This window comes from Dryobates pubescens, chromosome Z, assembly GCF_014839835.1.
Source record: "Dryobates pubescens isolate bDryPub1 chromosome Z, bDryPub1.pri, whole genome shotgun sequence".
NCBI lineage: Eukaryota > Metazoa > Chordata > Aves > Piciformes > Picidae > Dryobates > Dryobates pubescens.
Window position 1 is genome coordinate 118,240,620 of NC_071657.1, and position 20,442 is coordinate 118,261,061.

Sequence of the window (20,442 nt, forward strand, 5' to 3'; positions counted from 1 at the left end):
ACGTGTTCCATTATTTCACTACCCTCATTGTAAAGAACTAATGTCTAAAGAACACACCAGCACTTGCTCTGTCCCTGCTTTACTTTGCCAGAATCAGCCACAAACCCCATGTGGAGCTGGGGGGCTGGGATAGTTTTCTTCTGATTGAAGTATGGGGATTGGACGTGGCACTTGGTGCCATGGTCTAGTCATGAGGTCTGTGGTGACAGAGTCCTTGTCAGAGGCCAGCCATTGAAGGAGAGGCTTGACCCAGATGATCCCTCTGCTTGATCCTGAATATGCTGTAGATGGGATGGGACCCCTTCTTGGTCAGTTTAGGGTCACCTGTCCTGCTCACTGCTCCCTGCAAGTACCACTTCTTTCTTCCTACACCCCAACATAGGACACAAGATTTAGAAGTGACCTTGGGCTGCACAGGAGCAATTCTTAAGCAAGAGCCTTTCCGCAGGCCCGCCCTGGGCAGTAACTCTCCCCATCAGGATTATCACTGCTAGAAGCAGCCACTGTCTGTGCAAACCTGCCCTGAAACTGGGAAGAGCCCGAGCTAAGAATTCAAATCACTGAACAGAATTACTTCTGCTCTAGCTCAAATCAGGACACCTGCTCCCATTGCCTACACATCTGTCCTGGACAGGCATGCACTCCTTGGACTCAGCACCTAAAGCTCCCCTGGCCTCCTTTAACCCAACACGCATGTACAGAGCTCCCAAGGACCAATAAGATCTGAGTGCACATTAATCCTGCTTCCTGGAAGGCTCTATTCATTGGGCTTCCTTCTGCAAAGCTGGCTGCTATTAAAACATCAGCATAATGCTTCCCGAAGGTCAACTACCAGGGGAGTTATTCTGGCAGCTGTTTGTTTGTTTGTCTGAACATTATCTAGGTCTGGCTGTTTATTTACATCCATTGAAGTATCAGGCAATAAATATCCTCTCCCAGTAGCAAACAGATGCTTGCACTTGAATGCTCTGGCTAACGCTGACTTCAAAACGATCTCCTTAATGAGCAAACAATGCTATTAATCTTTAAAGACACAGGCCTTGGCCCTCCCTGAGTTCCCACCCAGGCTATGGCTAACCCTACAGGCATCCTGGCAGGCAGCCCATGGATCTGGAAGAAGGTAAAAGACACCTTCCATTATTCGACTGGTACTTTTCAGCTTTATCTGAGTCTCCCCAGCTGCTGTGGGGTCCACAGCAGGGTGTAGCTTGACTACAGTCTCCCAGGCAAACTGGTGGCAGATGCCTCAAACACAGTTTTAAGAGGTAGGTGGGTTTCTAGAGGTTGGGATCACAGGGTTGTCTAAGAAACAGGCACAACAAATCCCTGCAAATCACGGGTATGGACTCAAAAGGGTCAAAGAAGAAGCAGTAGGATTGGAAGACAAAGACAGAATTTGTGCTAGCAAGCTTACGGAATCACAGAAACATTCAGGCTGGAAAAGACCTCAGGATCACCAAGTCCAACCGATAACCCTACTCCACAAGTTTCACCCCTAAACCATATCCCCAAGCATCACATCCAAATGACCTTTAAACACATCCAGGGTTGGTGACTCAACAACCTTCCTGGGCAGGTATTTAGTCCCATTGCTGGAAGATAAACGGTGATCATAGAAAAAAGCAAGTCTCTTTAAGGTGACCAGAGTTCCAGTCTGCCTTCCAGATTGAAGCATCAATCCTGTCCCATGGTCTGAGAGGATCATGTCCCTCAGTTAGCATGTTAATGCTCTGCTAAGCTGATTGGGCATGGTCTCTTTTGGAGACCTTCATTGTGCAGATGAGGAGTCTAGGTGGGAAAGAGGTGGAGTGACTAAGCATGCCAGCAGCAGAGCTGGGAAACCCTCTCCTAAAGTGTGTGTCTACATTAGCAAATAACATAGCATCAAGAGACTTTACAGCAGATGCACTAGATGTGCTCCAGAAGCTTTACTTCAGACCCATCAAAGCCTGATCTCATAGACTGTATCAGTGCTTGGAGCACATTAACTTCATCCAGTTTTGGTTTATACAGGGAAAAAATCAGTTTATACGCTTTAAGACTGTTTTGCTGTATGAATCACAGCAAATTAAGCAAGGACAGCTAATTGTCTGCAAAACTGTCTCTGGATGCACTTTGGAGCACCTTCCTGAATGAGAATTCCTGTTTCCACCTCACTTCTATTTTATTCTTCCTGCAGCTTGTATTGGACACTGGCAGCCAAAGAATGGATCATTTTGACTGTGCCAGTTGAGCTCAGCTGTTTCCTATTCCTCCTGCCCTGAGCATCATTTCTGGCCCATCAGAGTCAAGATGAGACCCTCTCCATTAAATCCTTTTTACAAAACATTTGAAATCCATTCAGAACTCCTGAGAGTGTGGTAAGGAGCAGGATCATGATAGCTGACCAGGCATACAGCAGGAGCAGGCATTGCTTGGATGATAGTCATTAGAAGTAATTAAATGAATAACTAAGTGGAACTTGTGAGCCATGGCTCACTCAGTCAACCCACATCCCTTCCTGGCACTTTGCTTTTGTGCAGTGCCAGCAGCCCCTGGGCTGATGAAGTTAAAGGGAATTCAACATTACAGTCCCCAAAGTTTCTGGCCAGTGCTCCAGCAGCTCTGCTCAAGGCATGCTGGTGGTTTATTTTGGCCATGAAATTGTCCTCGTTCCCAGCAGAGGTGATTAAGTGGCTGCCAGGAAGATCGCAAGGGTGGATTTCAAAGGCAATGTCCTGCAGGTCTCAAAATCATAGAATCACAGAATGCTTTGGGTGGGAAGGGACCTCAAAAGGTCATCTATTCCAGCTCCGCTGCAATCAGCAGAGACATCTTCAACCAGGTCAGGTTGTTCAGGGCCCTGCCCAACCTGACATTGGATATTTCCAGGGATGGGTTATCCTCCACCTCTATGGGCAACCCATTCCTGTGTTTCACTACCCTCATCCATCCCTGCTGCCTCCTCCTAGGTCCACAAGGGAGCAAACAAAGCTGTGGCACTACCTCTGAATGGAGATGCATTTTTGGGTAGAGACAATCTCTATCCTCCTCGTATCCTGAAGCATGCCTTCTTTGTCCTCCTTGCCTCTTCTCTCCCAGTCCTTCTCATTGAAATCACCACCATTATTCCTTCCTATTAGATTAAGGATTTGCAATCTTCATTTCTAGGAGATCCAAGCAGCCCTGGTGCCCAGCACATCAATCGAGGTTGCTCTGAGCCATGCCCAGCCACAGCTTTACGACTGCACAGGGGCCTCTGTTACTTCATTGCTTTTCCAATATAAGATCCTCCCTGTTTTATGAACCTAATGGTCCCCAGCGGAGGCTGGGACTGCTGGCTGCTGTTCTTGGCCTGGCGAGGTGGCAAAGACACAGCAGACAGCCTATGATCTAATATCAGGCCATCAAGATCATCATCTGTGTCTGGGTTTACATTGATTCAGGTTATGGGATGTAGCTCCATTGATCTCAGTAAAGACAGGGAAGGAGCTGGTGACAGTCCACACTCCTCCTATTTCCCTCCATTTTGGCATATGTTTTCCAGCTGAATAATCCATTCTAATTTACCTAAAGCCTATTAACAGGAGATAAATTTTTAATAAAACATGGCATTTCAAGAGCCCCATCTATCTACTGATTCAAAAAGGCTTTAGAAACACTAATTGAAAAAGCAAGTGGTGAGGTATCACTTTCTTGTGTCCAATAGTCAGCAGCCAGCAGCCCTCTCTCTTCTGTTGTACAGATGTTTTAAGGTGCTGCTTGGTATGGACAATGCCAGCCCACCCAAATACAGGTCTCAGAGCACTTTCTGCCATATGCAGAGTATGAGCCTGGAAAGCCAGGTGTTTAGTCTTCTCAGTAGTCATGCTTTCAGTGTTACTGAGATACCAATGTGTCACGATAGCAGCCACTGTCACCAGAGGTGATGTTAGCTGATCTGGAGAGGAGAGTCAGCCCCAGCCTTTTGCTTCCAAGAGAGACTCACACCCTAAATTTATCATAGAATCACAGGATCGGTCAGAAGGGACCTTAAAGGTCATTTAGTCCAACCCTCCTGCAGTCAGAAGGGACACAGCATCATAGAACCAATAAGGTTGGAAAAGACCTCAGAGATCATCAAGTCCAACCTATTACCTAACACCTTATGGCTAACTAAACCATGGCTCTGACATCTTTAACTAGAGCAGGCTGCTCAGAACCCCAGACAATCTCACTTGGATTGGTTCCAGGGATGGGGCATCCACCACTTCTCCAGTCAACCTGGACCAGTGTTTCACCACACTCAGCATAATAAAATATTTTCTTTCCTTAGATCTAGTCTATATCTCCCTCTTCTAGTTTCAAAACATCATCTCCTGTCCTGTCACAACAGGCCCTGCAAAAAGTCTTTCCCCATCCTTCTCATTGATACCTTTAAGTACTGGAAGACCCACCAGAAAGTCTCCCTGGAACTTTTTTTTCTCCAGGCTGAACAACCCCAGCTCTCTCAATGTGCCCTCACAGCAGTGGGGTTCCAGCCCTCATATAATTTCTGGTCTAAATTTTGTGATTAGCAAGCAACCAAGCCTTATTTGCTACAGCACTGCAACAGCCAAGGAGAATGGTTCTTCTCCCCTTCTCCATCCACACAGTTCCCAAGTGGTAAACAGGGTTTTCAAGAAAACAGCTTGCCTAGAATACCACTGGCTAATCCTTATCATCTGCAGGCACTGAGCTGTAATCCTCCCTCTACACACCCTCATCTGGGCTCTGGCAGGAAGCACGGGTGGTTGCACTGGGCAGGAGCATGAGGTCTAATCCCTGCAGAGGAGTCACCCACTGACCTCTCGTGTAATCCAGCCAGGCTGCAAAATTAGGTCAAATAGAGAAGAGCCTGATTGCTGGATAGATCTCCTTTGCAGGGCAAGCATGGCACACTGGGGCAGAGGAGGATTCCTCTTACTTCAGGATCAGGAGAAATATGAGGCAAGATGTTGATGGACATCTGTTTTTGGTTCATGGCAGAGGTTCTTCAGTTCAGTGTATCAAGTGGAATAATCTGGGATCATCATAGAATGCATCGTGCTGGAAGGGACCTTTAAAAGTCATTTAGCACAATGCCCCTGCAGTAAGCAGAGGCATACTCAACTAGATCAGATTGATCATAAAATCATAGAATTGTTTTGATTGGAAAAGACCTTTAAAATCATCAAATATGTTGCAGTGAACCTTCTGTTTCAATCCAAAGGGTCATAGAACCATTTTGGCTGGAAAAGACCTTCAAGATAATCAAGTCCAACTATTAGCTAACTACCAAGTCTGGTGCTAAACCATGTCCCTCAGCACCACATTGATGCATCTTGCACCCTGCAAGCCAGGAGATAAACTCCAAGCTGACGGAAGTCCCCTTATTTTCATAGTCTATGGCATGTAGGCTGTGCCATACTGCTGTGGCTCCCCACCAACAATGATAGCAAGCGATCGTCCTTCCTGCAATGGCTTTATGATCTAAATTGGACATAACCTTTCATTCCAGGCCTGGACAGGACCTGACACGATGGCTTTACAGATGATGATCATGGCACCATAAAAATAATAATTAGAGCTTGAACTGTGGCCAATCGAGCTGTACCTGGACTGCAGGGCCCATCTCAGAGTGAAACAGCTACAGACCTGGAAACAGAAGGAGATGACCTGCTCCTTCTTCTCCCTCACCAGGGAGAGCAGCCAGGTGTATGTAGCTTTCACATTCAGGAGCCAATTGACAGATGACATCATTTTTTGAAAGCATGGTTTACACAGGCTCCCCTGGCGCTCCCTGATTGATAAATTAGACACTCACGAGCCACGTGCTAATCAATGCAAATCATTAGTTTGTAGCAACACAAGGCAAGCTCGGCAGAGCTCATTTTTCAAGGTAATGGCCTGCCAAATGATCAGTGTTCAGCAGCAAGCCCTGCCAGGAGATCTATTAACAGGCTGCTGGCACTCACCTACAGCACAGATCTTTTCTGTCCCGTCCCACCAAGCATGGGGCTGTGCAAGAGCCAGATGCAGAGTCCTAAACCTGCTATGCCTTCCTCTCCGCGAGGTGGCACAGCTCCTGGCCCTTGAGTAGGCTCTGCTGACAGTCACCACCTTGGTCCCCAGACATTTGGAGTGCATATGCTCACACTAGCCATGAATACTTGTTCTCCACATACCACAACCTCTCAACCTAAAATAAAAGCCATTTGAGACAAAAAAAAATATGCTTTGCCCTCTATCAGTGGAAAATGAAGGTGGGCACTCAAAACATTGACCTGCAATGTCCTAGAAACTTCATGCTGACAGCAGTGGCATCTCTAAGACCTAACATTTGCATCAGGCCATTTAGACACTCTATACCCAGATTTTATATCCAAATTTTCGGCTTCAGGTTCTTAAAAGTGCTGTCCACAGGGAGCAAGAAATGGCTCCAGGGAAAGACCTGCCACTGTTGACCTTTCTGCCAGAGCAAGGGCAGAGCAGGAACATGGGATGCCTTTGGCCCTGTGGTGGTTTTAGGCTATGCCTTTAAAATTCAGTTACAAATTTTGAGCAGAAAAGTAGAAAAATATAAACAAATCACTCCTGGGTGTGAAAAGGAAAACAAAAGATTAGTCTAAACAAATTCATTGGGCAAATATCTGGAATAAGATAAGCTGCACCATAGCAATTCTCCCCTTTTCTCTTCTGATCTCTGGCTGTCTTGCTTCACTCAGGAGAGATAACCTGCTTAGTGGCTGGCTTTGGCTAAGTCTAAGTTCTCTGCTCCTTTCTCTTGTCCCTTTTGTACAGGGGGGCAGGGGAGGCAGGGAGGGAGAAGCAGGGAGCTTTCCCTGGTCTCTTGGCCAGGGTGGGGTTTGGTGTTGTTTGCTAATTGTGAATGTCTGTATAATCTTGTAAATACTGTATATTTTGCACATATTCATTGCATTCCATCGTAGAGTGTAGACTTTGCTTGTAAATACAGCTTCATTTGCTTCTAACTGAGTTGGTCTGGCAAAGTTAATGCTGGGGAGGAAATTCAACCCACCACAGCTCCTTCCCCAAAGGAGCCTGTAGAGCCTCTGTGTGTGCTTCCCAAGCTCCACAGGATTTCAGCCCTGCTGAAAACACAGCACAGTCTCTTCATTTGCTTTATCAGGCATACATCCTACCAAAGGTGCTGCGTAGAGCATCTCCAGGTCCTCTGTGGAGAATGAGGATTCTCTGTTTGACATTCTCAGAAGTAAAGCTCAGTGCTCATAGAGATGGTCCTGTTGCTGGATGTTCATATTTATGACCACAGTGGATAATCTAAAGGTCATCCTGTTTTCACTTCACTTGTCTAGCACCCTGCTGGCTACTCTACAGCAATAAAGCCATCTCCTGCTCGTCACTGCACCCTATTGCATGAGCTGAACGGGAATCACCTGGACCTATCAGCTCTGTAAGTTTTTGATACATCATAGAGTTCTGTTAATCTTACCAAGGTTCAAGAGTACATAAAACCACAGGCTGTGGCAGGATCTCCATACACTTTAATTTCTCCCAAACCAGTGGATTTTCATTTACATGGTCAAAATTTTGGGGAGGGGACAAGTAGCTTTAAAATGTTTACCTTGTAACAGCCACCAGTCCTGATGTTCCTTAGACAGAATGTAAACAGATGAGTTTAGTCAGTATGGGTTCTGACTGAGATTAAGGGAACAACAATGCAAAAAAGAAGTGTGAAAATGAAACTTTTTCATGCAAGAGCATGAGTGGCAGCTTGTGAAGTACACAACCCAAAATGCTTCTCTAACTCTGGCAAGCTTTTACAAGGGGTCAAACTTTAGATCAAAACAATTCAGACAAGTAGCAGTATCAGAAAGGCTCAACGCCCTGCATCCTTTTTGTTCAGAATGATAGAACCAGAGAAACATAGAATGCATCAGGTTGGAAGGAAATCCTCAAAGAAATCCTCAAAGGTCATCCTGTCCAGCCCCCCTGTGGTAAGCAGGGATACCTTTAACTGGATCAGGTTGCTCAGGAACCCATCAAGTTTGACCTTGAATGTCTTTGGGGATAGGGCTCCTGCCACTCTTCTGGGCAACCTATTCCAGTATCTCGCTACCCTTGTTATGAAGAATTTCCATCTAATGTCCTCAATGGAATGATCAGAAACAAAGATTTCAACATAGTTGACCTGGAGTAGAAATCCATGCTCAAAATGAACTCAGGTTGCACCAGGGAAGGTTTAGATTGAATATTAGAAGAATGTCCTTCACTGAAAGGGTTCTTAGATGCTGTGACAGGCTGCCCAGGGAGGTGGTTGAATCACCATCCCTGGAAATGTTAAAAAGGCACAGAGATGTGGTGCTGAGGAATGTGTTTTAGAACAAGACTTGGTAGCATTGATAATCTTAAAGATCTTTTCCAACTGATAATGATTCTAAATCTTTACAGGGGATTGCTCAGAAATTGAGACAAAATAATAATGGTGAGTATGAGGACAGATGGACCACAACATGGGATGGATCATGAATATAAGTCCTTTATAAGTGTCTGTTCATGGGACTGAAAAACCAGATTCCTCCCAGGGATGAGCTCATCCTGTCATGCCGGGAACACAGTGACCCAGAGGGCTGGGAGCTCTTTGGCTGGGGGTGCAGAGCAGCACTACAAAGGGCCCTTTGACAGCCACCAGACGGGGTGAGCTTTGAGACACCCACGGATCCTCACAACACTGTGCCACTTGAGAGGATGCCAGCTGCCCTTTGACAATGGGAGGCATGTATGCATATGGAGAGCAGGGCACCCGCATGGACACACGGGCAGGAGAGCAGGTGGCAGCACACAGAGGGGCATGGGCAGCAGAGTACACACCAACACAGCAGCATACTGTGGAGGGTGGAGATGTCCAAGGAGGTAAAAGCAGGCAGAGATACAGATGCACCAGCCACACATGCACTCACATGTACACACATGTGCCAGGGACTGTGGGTGCTCTCACAAATGTGTCATGGGGTCTCAGGCACAAGCGAGAGGCTGTGTGGTAATGTAAAGATGATGACATGTATGGACCAAGTGCAGGGAGTCATAGAATCATAGAATCATTTTGTTAGGAAGAGACCTTTAAGATCACTGAAGTCAACTTTTAACCCAATATTGCCAAGTCACCATTAAACCATGTCCCTCAGCACCACATGTACATGGCTTTTAAGTACATCCAGGGATGGTGACTATGCCACTGCCTTGGGCAGCCTATTCCAGGGCTTGACGACCCTTCCAGTGAAGGTTTTTTTTCCCTAATATCCAACCTAAACTCCCCCTCCTGCAACTTGAAGCCAGGTCCTCTTGTCCTGTCACTTGCTACTTAGGAGAAGAGACAGAGCCACACCTCACTCCTTCTTTCTTTCAGGGAGTTGTAGAGTGAAAAGGATTCCCCTCAGCCTCTTTTTTCCCAGGCTAAATTCCAGTTCCCTCAGCTGCTTCTTACAAGACTTGTGCTCTAGATCCTTCACCAGCTTCATTGCCCTTCTCTGGACATGTACCAGCAACCTAATGTCTTTCTAAGAGTGAGTGGCCTAAAACTGAACACAGTACTTGAGGTGTGGCCTCAGCTATGCTGAGTACAGGGGGAGAACTACTTTCCTACTCCTGATGGTCACACTATTGCTGATACAGGCCAGGATGCTGTCTGCCTTCTTAGCCATCTGAGCACACTGCTGGTTCATCTTCAGCTGGCTGTCTACCACCAAGCAAGTTTCCAGCCACTCTTCCTCAGCCTGGAGTGTTGTATAGGATTGTTGTGACCCAAGCACAGGATCCAGAAAATGACCTTGTTGAACCTCATACAACTGACCTTAACCCATCGATCCAGCCTGTCCAATACTTGAAAGGAGTCCTGAACGAAAGCTAGGAAGGGACTTGTTACAAAGACTTGTAGTAATAGGAAGAGAGAGAATGGATAGAATCTTGAGAAGGGTATATTAAGACTAGACACTCTTTACAGTGAGGGTAGTGAAACACTGAAACAGGTTGCCCAGGGAGGTTGTGGATCCCCCTTCCTGGAGGTGTTCAAGGCCAGGTTGGATGAGGCCTTGAGCAACCTGTTCTAGTGCAAGGTGTCCCTGCCCACGGCAGGGGGTTGGAACAAGATGATCTTTAAGGTCCCTTCTAACCCAAACCATTCTGTGAATCTATGAATCCATCTGTAGAGCCTCCGTACTTCCAAACAGGTTGACACACCCACCTGACTTTGAGTGGCATCTGCAAATTTACTCAATCCCCTTATCAAGATCATTGATAAAGACATTGCTGAGAACAGGTCGCAGTACTGAGCCCTGAGGAACACCGCTCACGGCTATATTCACACCCAGGAGAATCTGGGGTGGGAGAACACACGGCGAGCAAAGGCATCGCTGCAGAAGAACTCGCTCCTGTAGCAGACAATACAGGGAATCTGATCTGAATACAGGCATTTACACACACCTCAGATGGCACAGTGCCCTGTGCAGCTCCAGCCATCAGCGAGGGCAACAAGCTCAATCACAGCCTGTCACATTCAATCACAGAGATAGGCAGACACATCTGCAATTTCCCTTTAGAGCATATCAGAGGCAGACCACAGCTCTTGCTTTGCTGAGGCCTGGCTATTTTTGCCGCTTTTTCTTGCAAAAAAAACCCAAAACCAAAACAAGCAAGAAATCAAAGATTGTATTGCAGAGATTATATTGTTGGTCAAGTAAGATTGTTCTTGCACTGATATTTTTTTCAGGTGCTGGTGGTCAAGACTACAGAGAGTGATGGACTGTGAGACCATAACTGAAAACAGAGAAATCTCAGGGCTGGAGCTTGCTGTTCACTACCTTGCTAAGAGCTGTGGACTTGGGAGGGTGGAGGGAGTGGTATGATACAGTCACAGAATAGTAGGGGCTGGAAGGGACCTCTGCTAAAACCCACTGCTGCTGGAAGGGACTCACTGCTAAAACAGGTTTGCCCAGATCAGGTTGCACATGAACATGTCCAGGCAGGCTTTGAAAGTCTCTTGAGAAGAAGACTCCATGACCTCTCTGGGCAGCCTGCTCCAGCACCCTCACAGCAAAGTTGTTTTTCCTTACGTTTAAGGCAAATCCCCTGTTCTAGTTTGTGCCATTGCCCCTTGTCCTGTCACCACTGAAAGACTCTGGCCTCATCCTCTTGCTGTCCACCCTTTAGCTATTGATGAGCACTGAGAAGATCCCCTCTCAGTCTGGTCTTCTCAAGGCTATAGAGCCATGGGTCTTTCAGCCCTTCCCCATCAGAGAGAAACTCCAGCTCCCTCAGCATCTTCGTGGCCCTCAGCTGCACTATCTTCAGTGGTTCCCTGTCTCTCTTGAACTGGTGTCTTAAGAACAATTCCTGTCAGCAGTGTGAGGACAGGTTATCTCCAAGGCCAGGGGAAAGGAGAACCTGAAACAGAAGCCTTCAAAGGAAATCAGCCAGCCCAGACTCTCTGTCCAGTCTTTTTTTTTGTCAGCTGATATCCCTGGGGCTAAGATTGAGATAATGAGGTCCCACATATCTCTAGGCCTCAGCCCCACTGACAGAGCTGTGTTCTGCAAAGGTTATGGTAATTCAATTTGTGACCCTTTCAGCTCCTGAACTTCTCAATGCCAAGGTGACCTATTAAGAACTTAATAGCAGATAAAAAACATCCCTTGAAGCCTTTCTAACCTTTATAATCTATGTTTATACACAGGAAAATAATGGAAATCCAGGAGTGAATGCTTATCTTCCAGTATTGCCTCAGATAAAAAGGAAGTACCATCTGGGGACAAAGCTCCACATTTGCCCTTTCTCCCCTTTTATGCAAGTAGCCAACAAACTGATCCAACACTGAAACAATGGACAAGGTCTCTTCCATTCACCTCCCATAGATTGATCCTCCACTGAATGCTGCTCTCATCTGCTGATCCACCAACAACCTCTGCTTTTGTCTTTGATGACTAACCAAGGGACATATTTGTCTGCATCCCAGCCTCATCATAGACCACCTTTCTCATCAGCCATTCCCAAATCAGGAGCAGTGGTACCAGGAAGTATCATCTCTTCCATCAGTCAACCTCCATCAAGACCACATGCTTCAGCAACCACCACTGCTCACCTGTGTCTCACTGAAGCCTTCATCTTCCTAAGGATTCCTCTCATCTCCTGTCAGCTGGTCCCTCATAGTGACTTAAAGTCATCTCTCCTGCTTTTTTTTTACTTCCAAGGCCATCAGAAAAGTTGTTGGTCCCACCCAGCATCACTTGGCTGGATTCACCTGTGGTCTCCAGCACTGAGCTGCAAGACATTCCTAGTCACCATCAAAAGGAAAGACAATTACCTCTCCAAACTCCTGTAGAAAAAAACAAACCAAACATAACCCTGCTCTGCTCTTCCTTCTCCATGGCCTCAGTAGCTCCTGAAAGGACCACCACCAATTTCTGCTTGTAGCAGCTCCAATGGACTCTATGCAGCCACTTGGCTTCATGAAGTCTGTCCCATTAAGACCCCCAAAACAACCAGCCACCTGTGCTGAGAGCTACTGCTTACCCTCTCAGGAATACAGCCATGCCACATGAGCAAACATGAGTGGTGGGAGGAAAGCATTAGCAGCCATGATCCTTACTCCACATCAATTAAGAGTGGCCTTGTACCCAGCAGGTCAAAGTAGGTGATTCTGCCCCTCTGTTCTGCTCCAGAGAGACCTCAACTGGAATACCACATCCAGCTCTGGAGGCCTTAGCACAAGAATGACATTACCCTGTTGGAGTAGGTCCAGGGGAGGGCCATAAAAAGAATCTAAAGGCTGGAGCATCTCTGTTGTGAGGACGGGCTGAGAGAGTTGGGGTTGTTAAGCCTGGAGAAGAAAAGGCTCCACGGAGACCTTCTGGTGGCCTTTAAGTACTTCAAAGAGCCTATACAAAAGATGGGGACAGTCAGTTTATCAGACCCTGTTGTGACAGGACAAGGGACAATGGTTTTAAACTAAAAGAGGGGAGATTTAGACTAGGCTTAAGGAAGAATTTTTTTACAGTGAGGGTGATTAAACACTCCCTGTCCTGAAAAGTGGTAGATGTCCCAACCCTGAAAACATTCCAGGTCAGGTTGGACAGGCCTCTGAGCAGCTTGATCTAGTTAAAGAGGTCCCTGCTCCATGTACAAGAATTGGACTAGACAGGTTTTAAAGGTCCCTTCCAATTCAAAACATGCTAAGAGAGTAAAGACAGGGAGGCATAGAGGCTCTCAGCTCTGGGACAGAAGGATGAGCAGCAATATAAAGAGGGGACATGCAATGAGGGAGAATAAAAATGGTCCCAAGCCCTGCTCCCACATGGTGAAAATATGGTCAAAACACGGGCCAAAGTCCAGCGTAATGAATTACGGTGCTGATCACTGGTTATGAAGCAGTGGAGCAGTCCTCTGTCCAAGCACCCCTTTTGCACAGCCTGTGCTGGTCACAACAAATACCCTATGTTCTCCTTCACCCTCTTATTTGGCTCCAGGGTTAGAGCACAGGACTCAGAAAAATCAGAATCTTAAATCTTAGCTGAGCTATGAACTAGCCACATCACTTCAGAGATGTCGTCTACTCTGTCAGAGCATCAGTTTCCACATTTTTCATTGAAACAGTTTTGGACTAGGCGGGGTTTTAGGGGATAGCTTTTGTGGCCACAGGTAACTTTAAATGGAGGTTCCTGAGATATGAAGCATAGACTCAAAAAATACTCCCAAAGCAGCATGCATCATCATGAATTCCTCAGCTCAGAGAGTGACAGAGGAAAAAAAACAGTGCAGTGTATGATCACACACACCAATGGCTCCCAGATTGTTATTAGGGGCACCTCCAGTGAGGGCTGGGGAGAGGAAAAATTGATCAGTGTTGGAAAGCTTCAAATGAAAACTATCCTTAACTCCACTAGCATAAGAACAGCACGTATCTCCAGACCCTTAATCACAGAGGTAACTTGCACATCAATCAGAATTAGCCAAATGTGCATTCAAAGCCCTTGACTGAATTATCTAAAAGTAATTCAAATTAATTTAAAAATAACCCTGCAGTGGGCAGATTTTTAATGCTGGTAAACCACCAGCCAGGAGCATCAGTGCACAAGCAGACAAAAGGTGGAAACAGCAGCTGAGGATGGAAAGGGTTGATTTCCTCTCAGCCAAACACACCCTGATGTCTGCAGTGCATCAGCTTAGATCCATAGAGGCAAAGCTGACCACCCCATGGAGGAAACGGAGCCCTTCACGTGCACTTGAAAGAATTAGGATGTCTGCCGGGAACTGTTCTCAGGAGCTGTAAGGCACAGAGGGCAAGGCGCAAGGCATGATCAGGAGAGAATTAAGAGAGCCAGAGGGATTTAGCAGGCAAGTGCTTGACACATTATTTCACTTAGGCAGATGCAGGGGACTTCTGGGAGAAGAGAAAGGCTGCCTGATTCACTCAGATTGAGGCTCGGCTGCTGAACTGGGAATCAGTTCCTAAATCAAGCAGCTGAGGAGTTTAAGATTCCCCACCCAAGGAGTCAGAACAACTTGCATCAGTCTAACACTACCCTGCAGCATTAAACCAGCCCGAACCCCATGCCTGATAGAAAGGCAAGTGAAATCCAGGGATGTTTAGAAAGTAGAAAGCCTGGAAAAGCTGCCCATAAAGCTGGTTGTGATGGACCACATCTAGAGATGTTTTGACTGAGCCAAGTGATGCACAAGGACTGAAGCACAGCAGAGCTAAGAGGTACTGTACTTCCAGCAGGACCAACCTGCAGGTCTGCAACTAACTTGGTGCCTCGTATCTTCCCCTCAGACACTGCATTTACTGTTGTGAGCACCAGGGCAGCTAATTACTTTTCTTCTAACGTAAGAGGTTGAGATGTCTGAGCTTTAAAAGTAGCAGCCCATAAGTTGTTGAATTCTATCCTCTAAAGGTCTATGTCTTGCTATTTACCTGCACAGCTTGGTACCTACATGCAGCTCAACCTGGCCATATGTCAGTGGAGACCAAAACCAGGTCCTGCCTGAAAACTCCTGAGGACAAAGTTCAGACATTTCAAGACACGGTTTAGTGGGCATGGTGGTGTTGGGTTGATGGCTGGACTTGATGATCTTAGAGCTCTTTTCCAACCATGATTCTGTGATTCCTGAGGTGGTCACCAGAAAACTAGAAACCACACCCCAGACACTACAGCTGCTGCTGCATGCTTGGATAGCAGAAATTCAGGAAAAAAATGAGAACTGCTTCCTAAATATGATCATGGCACTGCCATGTGTCAAGTTTTGGGGTGTTCAAACAGGATCTTTCTCCACTATCTTAGACACGTCAAGCAAGGCAGGGAGCATAGAACAAACCTAGGTGAACCTGATGAGAAGATGGTGGAAAAACAGCCCTCATTTACGTCCCATGGGTCAGAGAGAGACAGCAAGAGTGTGTCACTCACAGGAGACAAGGGATCACTTTCCTCTGGGACCTCAGGGTAACCCGGGCAATGAAACTCAACCCAAAGCCATTTTGCCATAAGGTCATGGTGTGAGACAATGCAAGGTCAGCAGTTCAGTGCTGATACAACAAGTGCCAGCCATGACACAAAAGACTTGGGGATCAGATATACCTGCCAAGTACTGCTTGGGAGAGAGGGCATTGAGATGCATAATTACTCCTCCTTTCATCTGTGCTGCTCTCCTTCTCAGTTCACAGGGCTCTTCTGGCTTTGTCCCTGTACAGGTTGTGTTTGAGCAGGGTCCTGGCCAAGGCACCCATCCATAGCCACACAGGCCAGGCGAATGATGTGGGATAGAAGAGCTTAACTCCCCTTTTCATTGAAGCAATGGCTCAGGCTTCAGCAGAATCATTACTAAGGACAATTAGTTGTTTCTCTGATCACCTCCAGCTTTGCACTGAAGTAAATCAGCGAGGTTACCACACATTTACACACCAATTAGCAGAGACTTCAGAGTAACTAATGTGGATTCATGACTATAAGGAAAGAAACAGGACCTCAAACCACCAAAGCAGGAGCCTGCCTGAAGTCCTGCCAGAGTGGGTTAGTGCTGGTGTTTCATATTCACACATTTTGGGGTGTTATTTAGTGAAATTCCAAGTCAGGGAGATGAAATATGCAAATCAAAGTGTACAGAACACAATCACAAAATCATAGAATAATTTTGCTTGGAAAAGACCTCCAAGACCATTGAGTCCAACCATTATCTAACTTTACCAAGTCCAGTACAAAACTATGTCCCTCAGCACAACTCTGTCTTTGAACCACTTCTAGGGCTGGGGATTCAACCACCTCCCTGAGGAGCCTTTTCCAGTGTTTGAGAATCCTTTAAGTGAAGAAGTTTCTTGTGATATCCACCCTAAACTTCCTCTGGTGCAATCTGAGGCTATTTCCCCTTTTCATACCACCTAGTACTTGGGCAATGAGACCTCAATAACCTCAGGTTTGGAGATCTTCACACTCCCTTGAGAATGCTTCACAGAGCCCTTAGGGAAAACAGATTTACAAGTGCCCAGAGCTCACAGGTTTTCTTCTCTCTCTCCAGACCTCCCTCATAAGACAGAAGGGAAGAAGAAGGAAAAAAAAAAGGGGGGTGGGGGGTGAGAAATTGGCTTTTTAATAATTATTTAACCATGATTAATAGTTACCTAACCAACAGTTACTTAACCATGGACCACTTTCTAGGAATGATGGTGAAAATAAATAGTGGAGCTGAGCAACTATGTCTGCACATCCAACATAAAGGGAGGGGGGAGGAAAAAGGCTTGAAGGCTGAGGGATAAGCTGTCAATTTGTTTTTTGGTCACTTCTAACCCAAAATGCTCCTTTTGACCGAAACTTCTCTATATGTGCAGCAGATGGCGCAGCTGCAGTAGCTGTCCCACGGCCACCCACTGTCCCTATGCCAGCCCAAGGACCATCTGAAAGGGCTCCACTCACTAGTTGGTGATCTCATCCTGCCTTTCTTGCCTGGGTCCTGCAGTGTGTAGCCCCCAGAACTGGATTTTATCTCTCTCAGAGCAGTTTACAGTGACAAAAGCAGGCCACCAGCTGTCCCAAATTGATGGGGGGGCTGGGAGGGAAGAAGACATCCACAAGGGATGCAGGATACACAAGTCCATCATGCAAAGATGGATATGCCATAAAACCCCACATCAGCACCTCCTGGGACACTGGCATGATTCACAGCCTTGAACTCAGCCTCTCCTTGGGATGTTTAGAGCAGGGTGAGACAAAGGACAGGCTACAAAATAGGCCATGGGGAGCAATCCTGAATTGGCTCAGGTGCTTCATTTCCATCTCAGGAAGGAAGAGTCATGCTCCCAGTGAAGGGCTCGCCTCCATATGCAATGCCAGCCTGGGTGATGAAGACCAGTGCACAACCAGCTGCCCCAGGAACCAGAAGCCAACCTCCTCCCACCGCCTGCACCCTTCTGGGCCTGACTACATTCATCGGAGAAGACTGGTGCTTCTCATCACAGTCAAAATGGTTCCCACTGGACTACTATTTCTGTCCAGGAGTGACAGAGGAAGGCAGTGTGAAGCCTTTATTTTTGGGACTCCAGGCTATCTTTGCAGGCTTTGTGGTTTAAGGGGCCATGCCTGCTCCTTTTATGACAATTGACTGCTTCTTCTCTCATCTTCAAAGGCTAAAGCTAAAACTTATTACACTGACAGTTTTGTCCTGGGCCAACAACTCCCTCCCCAGCCCTTTTGTGTTGAGCAGAGCATGATCATGCCTCTTCCTATTTTCCTTCTTTCCCTGCTTTCGTTGTGCTCTTTTCAGGGAGGACTAGATGGTTGCTTGTAAAAGGGAGAAACTTGTATTTGTGCACAGATCTCTGGCAGCTGGGAAAGAAAATGAAGGGGGAAATATTATCCTGTGTGAAAGCATCTTGGCAGCTGCTGGTGAACAAACTCCAAGAAGAGGGACTTGGAGTAGGAAAGAGAAAGAAAGAGTCAAAGAAGTTATTTTAGTGAGGAGGTAGCTGTCTCCTATAGCTTTGTCTGTAGCTGCTTCCCCCACCCATCCTCCAAGCTGGGAGCTCTTCAAAGCTTCTCGCCCTCAGCCCTTGGCCTTGGGAACAGAGCAGACAGCCACAAGCAGGCTGCCAGCCAGCCAGCTGCCACCTTTGTCCTTGTGGTAGCACTAAAAAGCACAGCTGGGAAGTGTCTGGGGGATTTGTTTCCTTTCTTTCTTTCTTTCTTTTCTCTCTCTCTTTTTTTTTTTTCTTCTTTCTTCCTAGAACAGGCACTTTTTTCCTTTTCCTGGAAACACACTTTTCAAACCCAAATTCGCCCAACCCTTCTGCATTTCTTCCCGACAGCCACAGGGTGTCAGCAGCTATATGGAGTGGGTTCCCTATAGGAATCCCAACTCTGTAAGACGTTCCCATGTTTTGGGGTGGATGTCATCCTGTCCTGTCCCTCCATCACAGTTTCCACGGAGCACAAGAAAGCCTTATCCCACAAGGTGCTGCCCAGGGCTCACTCTAAGCACGCAGCAGCCCTGGCACAGGACTTCAGGGATTTAAAGGCAGGGAATGTGAGTTCTTCCTCAGTGGAGAAATGATACAAATTATCTGTGAGGTGGTGATATGTCCTGAAACAGGAAGTCTTTGGGAGACAGATGGAGATCTGGGAGAGCAGAAAAACCCTGAAGTGACAGGGGTGACAATGAGATGGGCTAAGTTTCCAAATTCACAGAGTCTCAGAATGCGTTGGAAGAGACATTTAAAGGTCTAGTCCAACCCCTCTACAGTGATCAGGGACATCTTTAACTAGATCAGGCTGCTCAAAGACCCATCAAGCCTAACCTTGAATTTCTACAGGGATGGGGCCTCCACCACCTCCCTGAGCAACCTGTCCCAGTGTTCCATCACACTCATATTAAAGAACTTCTTCCTGAAGTCCAATTTAAAGCTACCTTTCTCTAGTTTGAAAACATTGCCCCTTGTTCTATTGCTATAAGCCATTGTAAATAATCCCTCCCCAGCATTCTTGTAGGCCCCCTTCAGATACTGTGTTTCTGACAGTCTGAAGCCAAGTCCCAGGAAATATTATAAAGGAGACTTTAGTGGGATAGGGACAGCCGATGCAGACCCAAACCCCACCTTTACAGCCTCATCAATGCATTAATTGGGTGTTCCTGACCAGTAACAAGAAGCTTTGTCATGTCCCACTCATGAGTTAAAAACTGCCCTCCATGTTTCCATCTTCACCTGAGGAGGGAATCAGAAGAGAAAAGCCTCAAGTCCATGGGTGCAGCCAGCCATAACACCTGCTGTCCAAGAGGAACATCAGGAGACACAGGGAGTGAGTCCTGTGCTGATCATAGAATCATAGAACCATCAAGGTTGGAAGAGACCTTTGAGATCATGATGTCCAACTGCTTGCCCTCTTTGCTATCACTCATCCCATCTGAGTGTCCCATCTGTAACATGAAAAGAGTGAAATCTCACTCCCTTGCAAAAGTCAAGCAGCATGGGCATGGAGTTTTGTTGAGGATGCAGTAAGATGGCAGAAACCCTTCAGATCCCACATTTCTTGCAGAAGTGTTCCTATCTGCTCCCTAGATCAAGACAAAACAAGGTGCCACTTCAAGTAAACCATCTCAAAGCTGGATACTTCAGATGCAAAGACTAGGGAGGGGCAAACTAAACCAACCTGAAGACAAATAGATGAAGACTGAGCCCTGCTGAGTCTGGCTCCAGAGACATCTTGCTGTCACCAGTCACCTGCATGCCTTCCAGGCACTCACTAAATGTGGCATTCATCTTGTTTAACATGGCCTTCCCGAAAATTGGACATCTCACCTAATGAGTCAGGCGAGTTCTCCCTCTAGTCAATGGAAAGAGACAGGTTTCACCACAGGGCGATTCTTGCCATCCTAAATAGGTGTCTCAGGCAGATGGAGTGAATTGCTTTTCTGGAGATGCCAGTCTCTCTCCATTATCTATAAATGGCAACTCATTTTGATTTAACACTGATGACTGGCATTAGGTGAGACAAATTTCAGTCTGAGTGACTGTCTGGCATCTCTCACAGATGTGCCATCCACCCTTTCCTCACTGATGTGGCAGAAGGCGTGTGGACAAAAAGGCTTAATTTTGAGGGCAGTGTTTCTTTGCTCAACATGTCATATTACAAGAAGAGGGCTGGAGAACTCTACTTGCATCTCTTTATACCTAGGTATGCTATTCTAGTACATAATTATGAACCAAGTGCTGCAGAGCTAGAAGAGCTGCAGACATAGAGTTTTCAGAAAAGAGACCATTGGGCAGCTTGCAGGTAAGAATTAACAGACCTCACCTGGAGTACTGTCTAGCTCTGGGGCCCTCAGCACAAAAAGGACATAGATCTGATGAACAGGGCCCAAGGGCCATGAAAATGATCCAAGGGCTGGAGCACCTCTCCTACAAAGACAGGCTGGGAGAGTTGGGGTCGTTCACACTGGAGAAGAGAA

General features: G+C 46.6%; 1 protein-coding gene across 2 annotated transcripts in view; it reads right to left on the reverse strand.

Moving 5' to 3' along the window:
* The window catches only part of PLXNA4 (plexin A4), a 538,983-nt gene that overhangs the window by 275,820 nt on the left and 242,721 nt on the right, over positions 1–20,442 (reverse strand). The gene's annotated exons all lie outside the window — the stretch shown is intronic.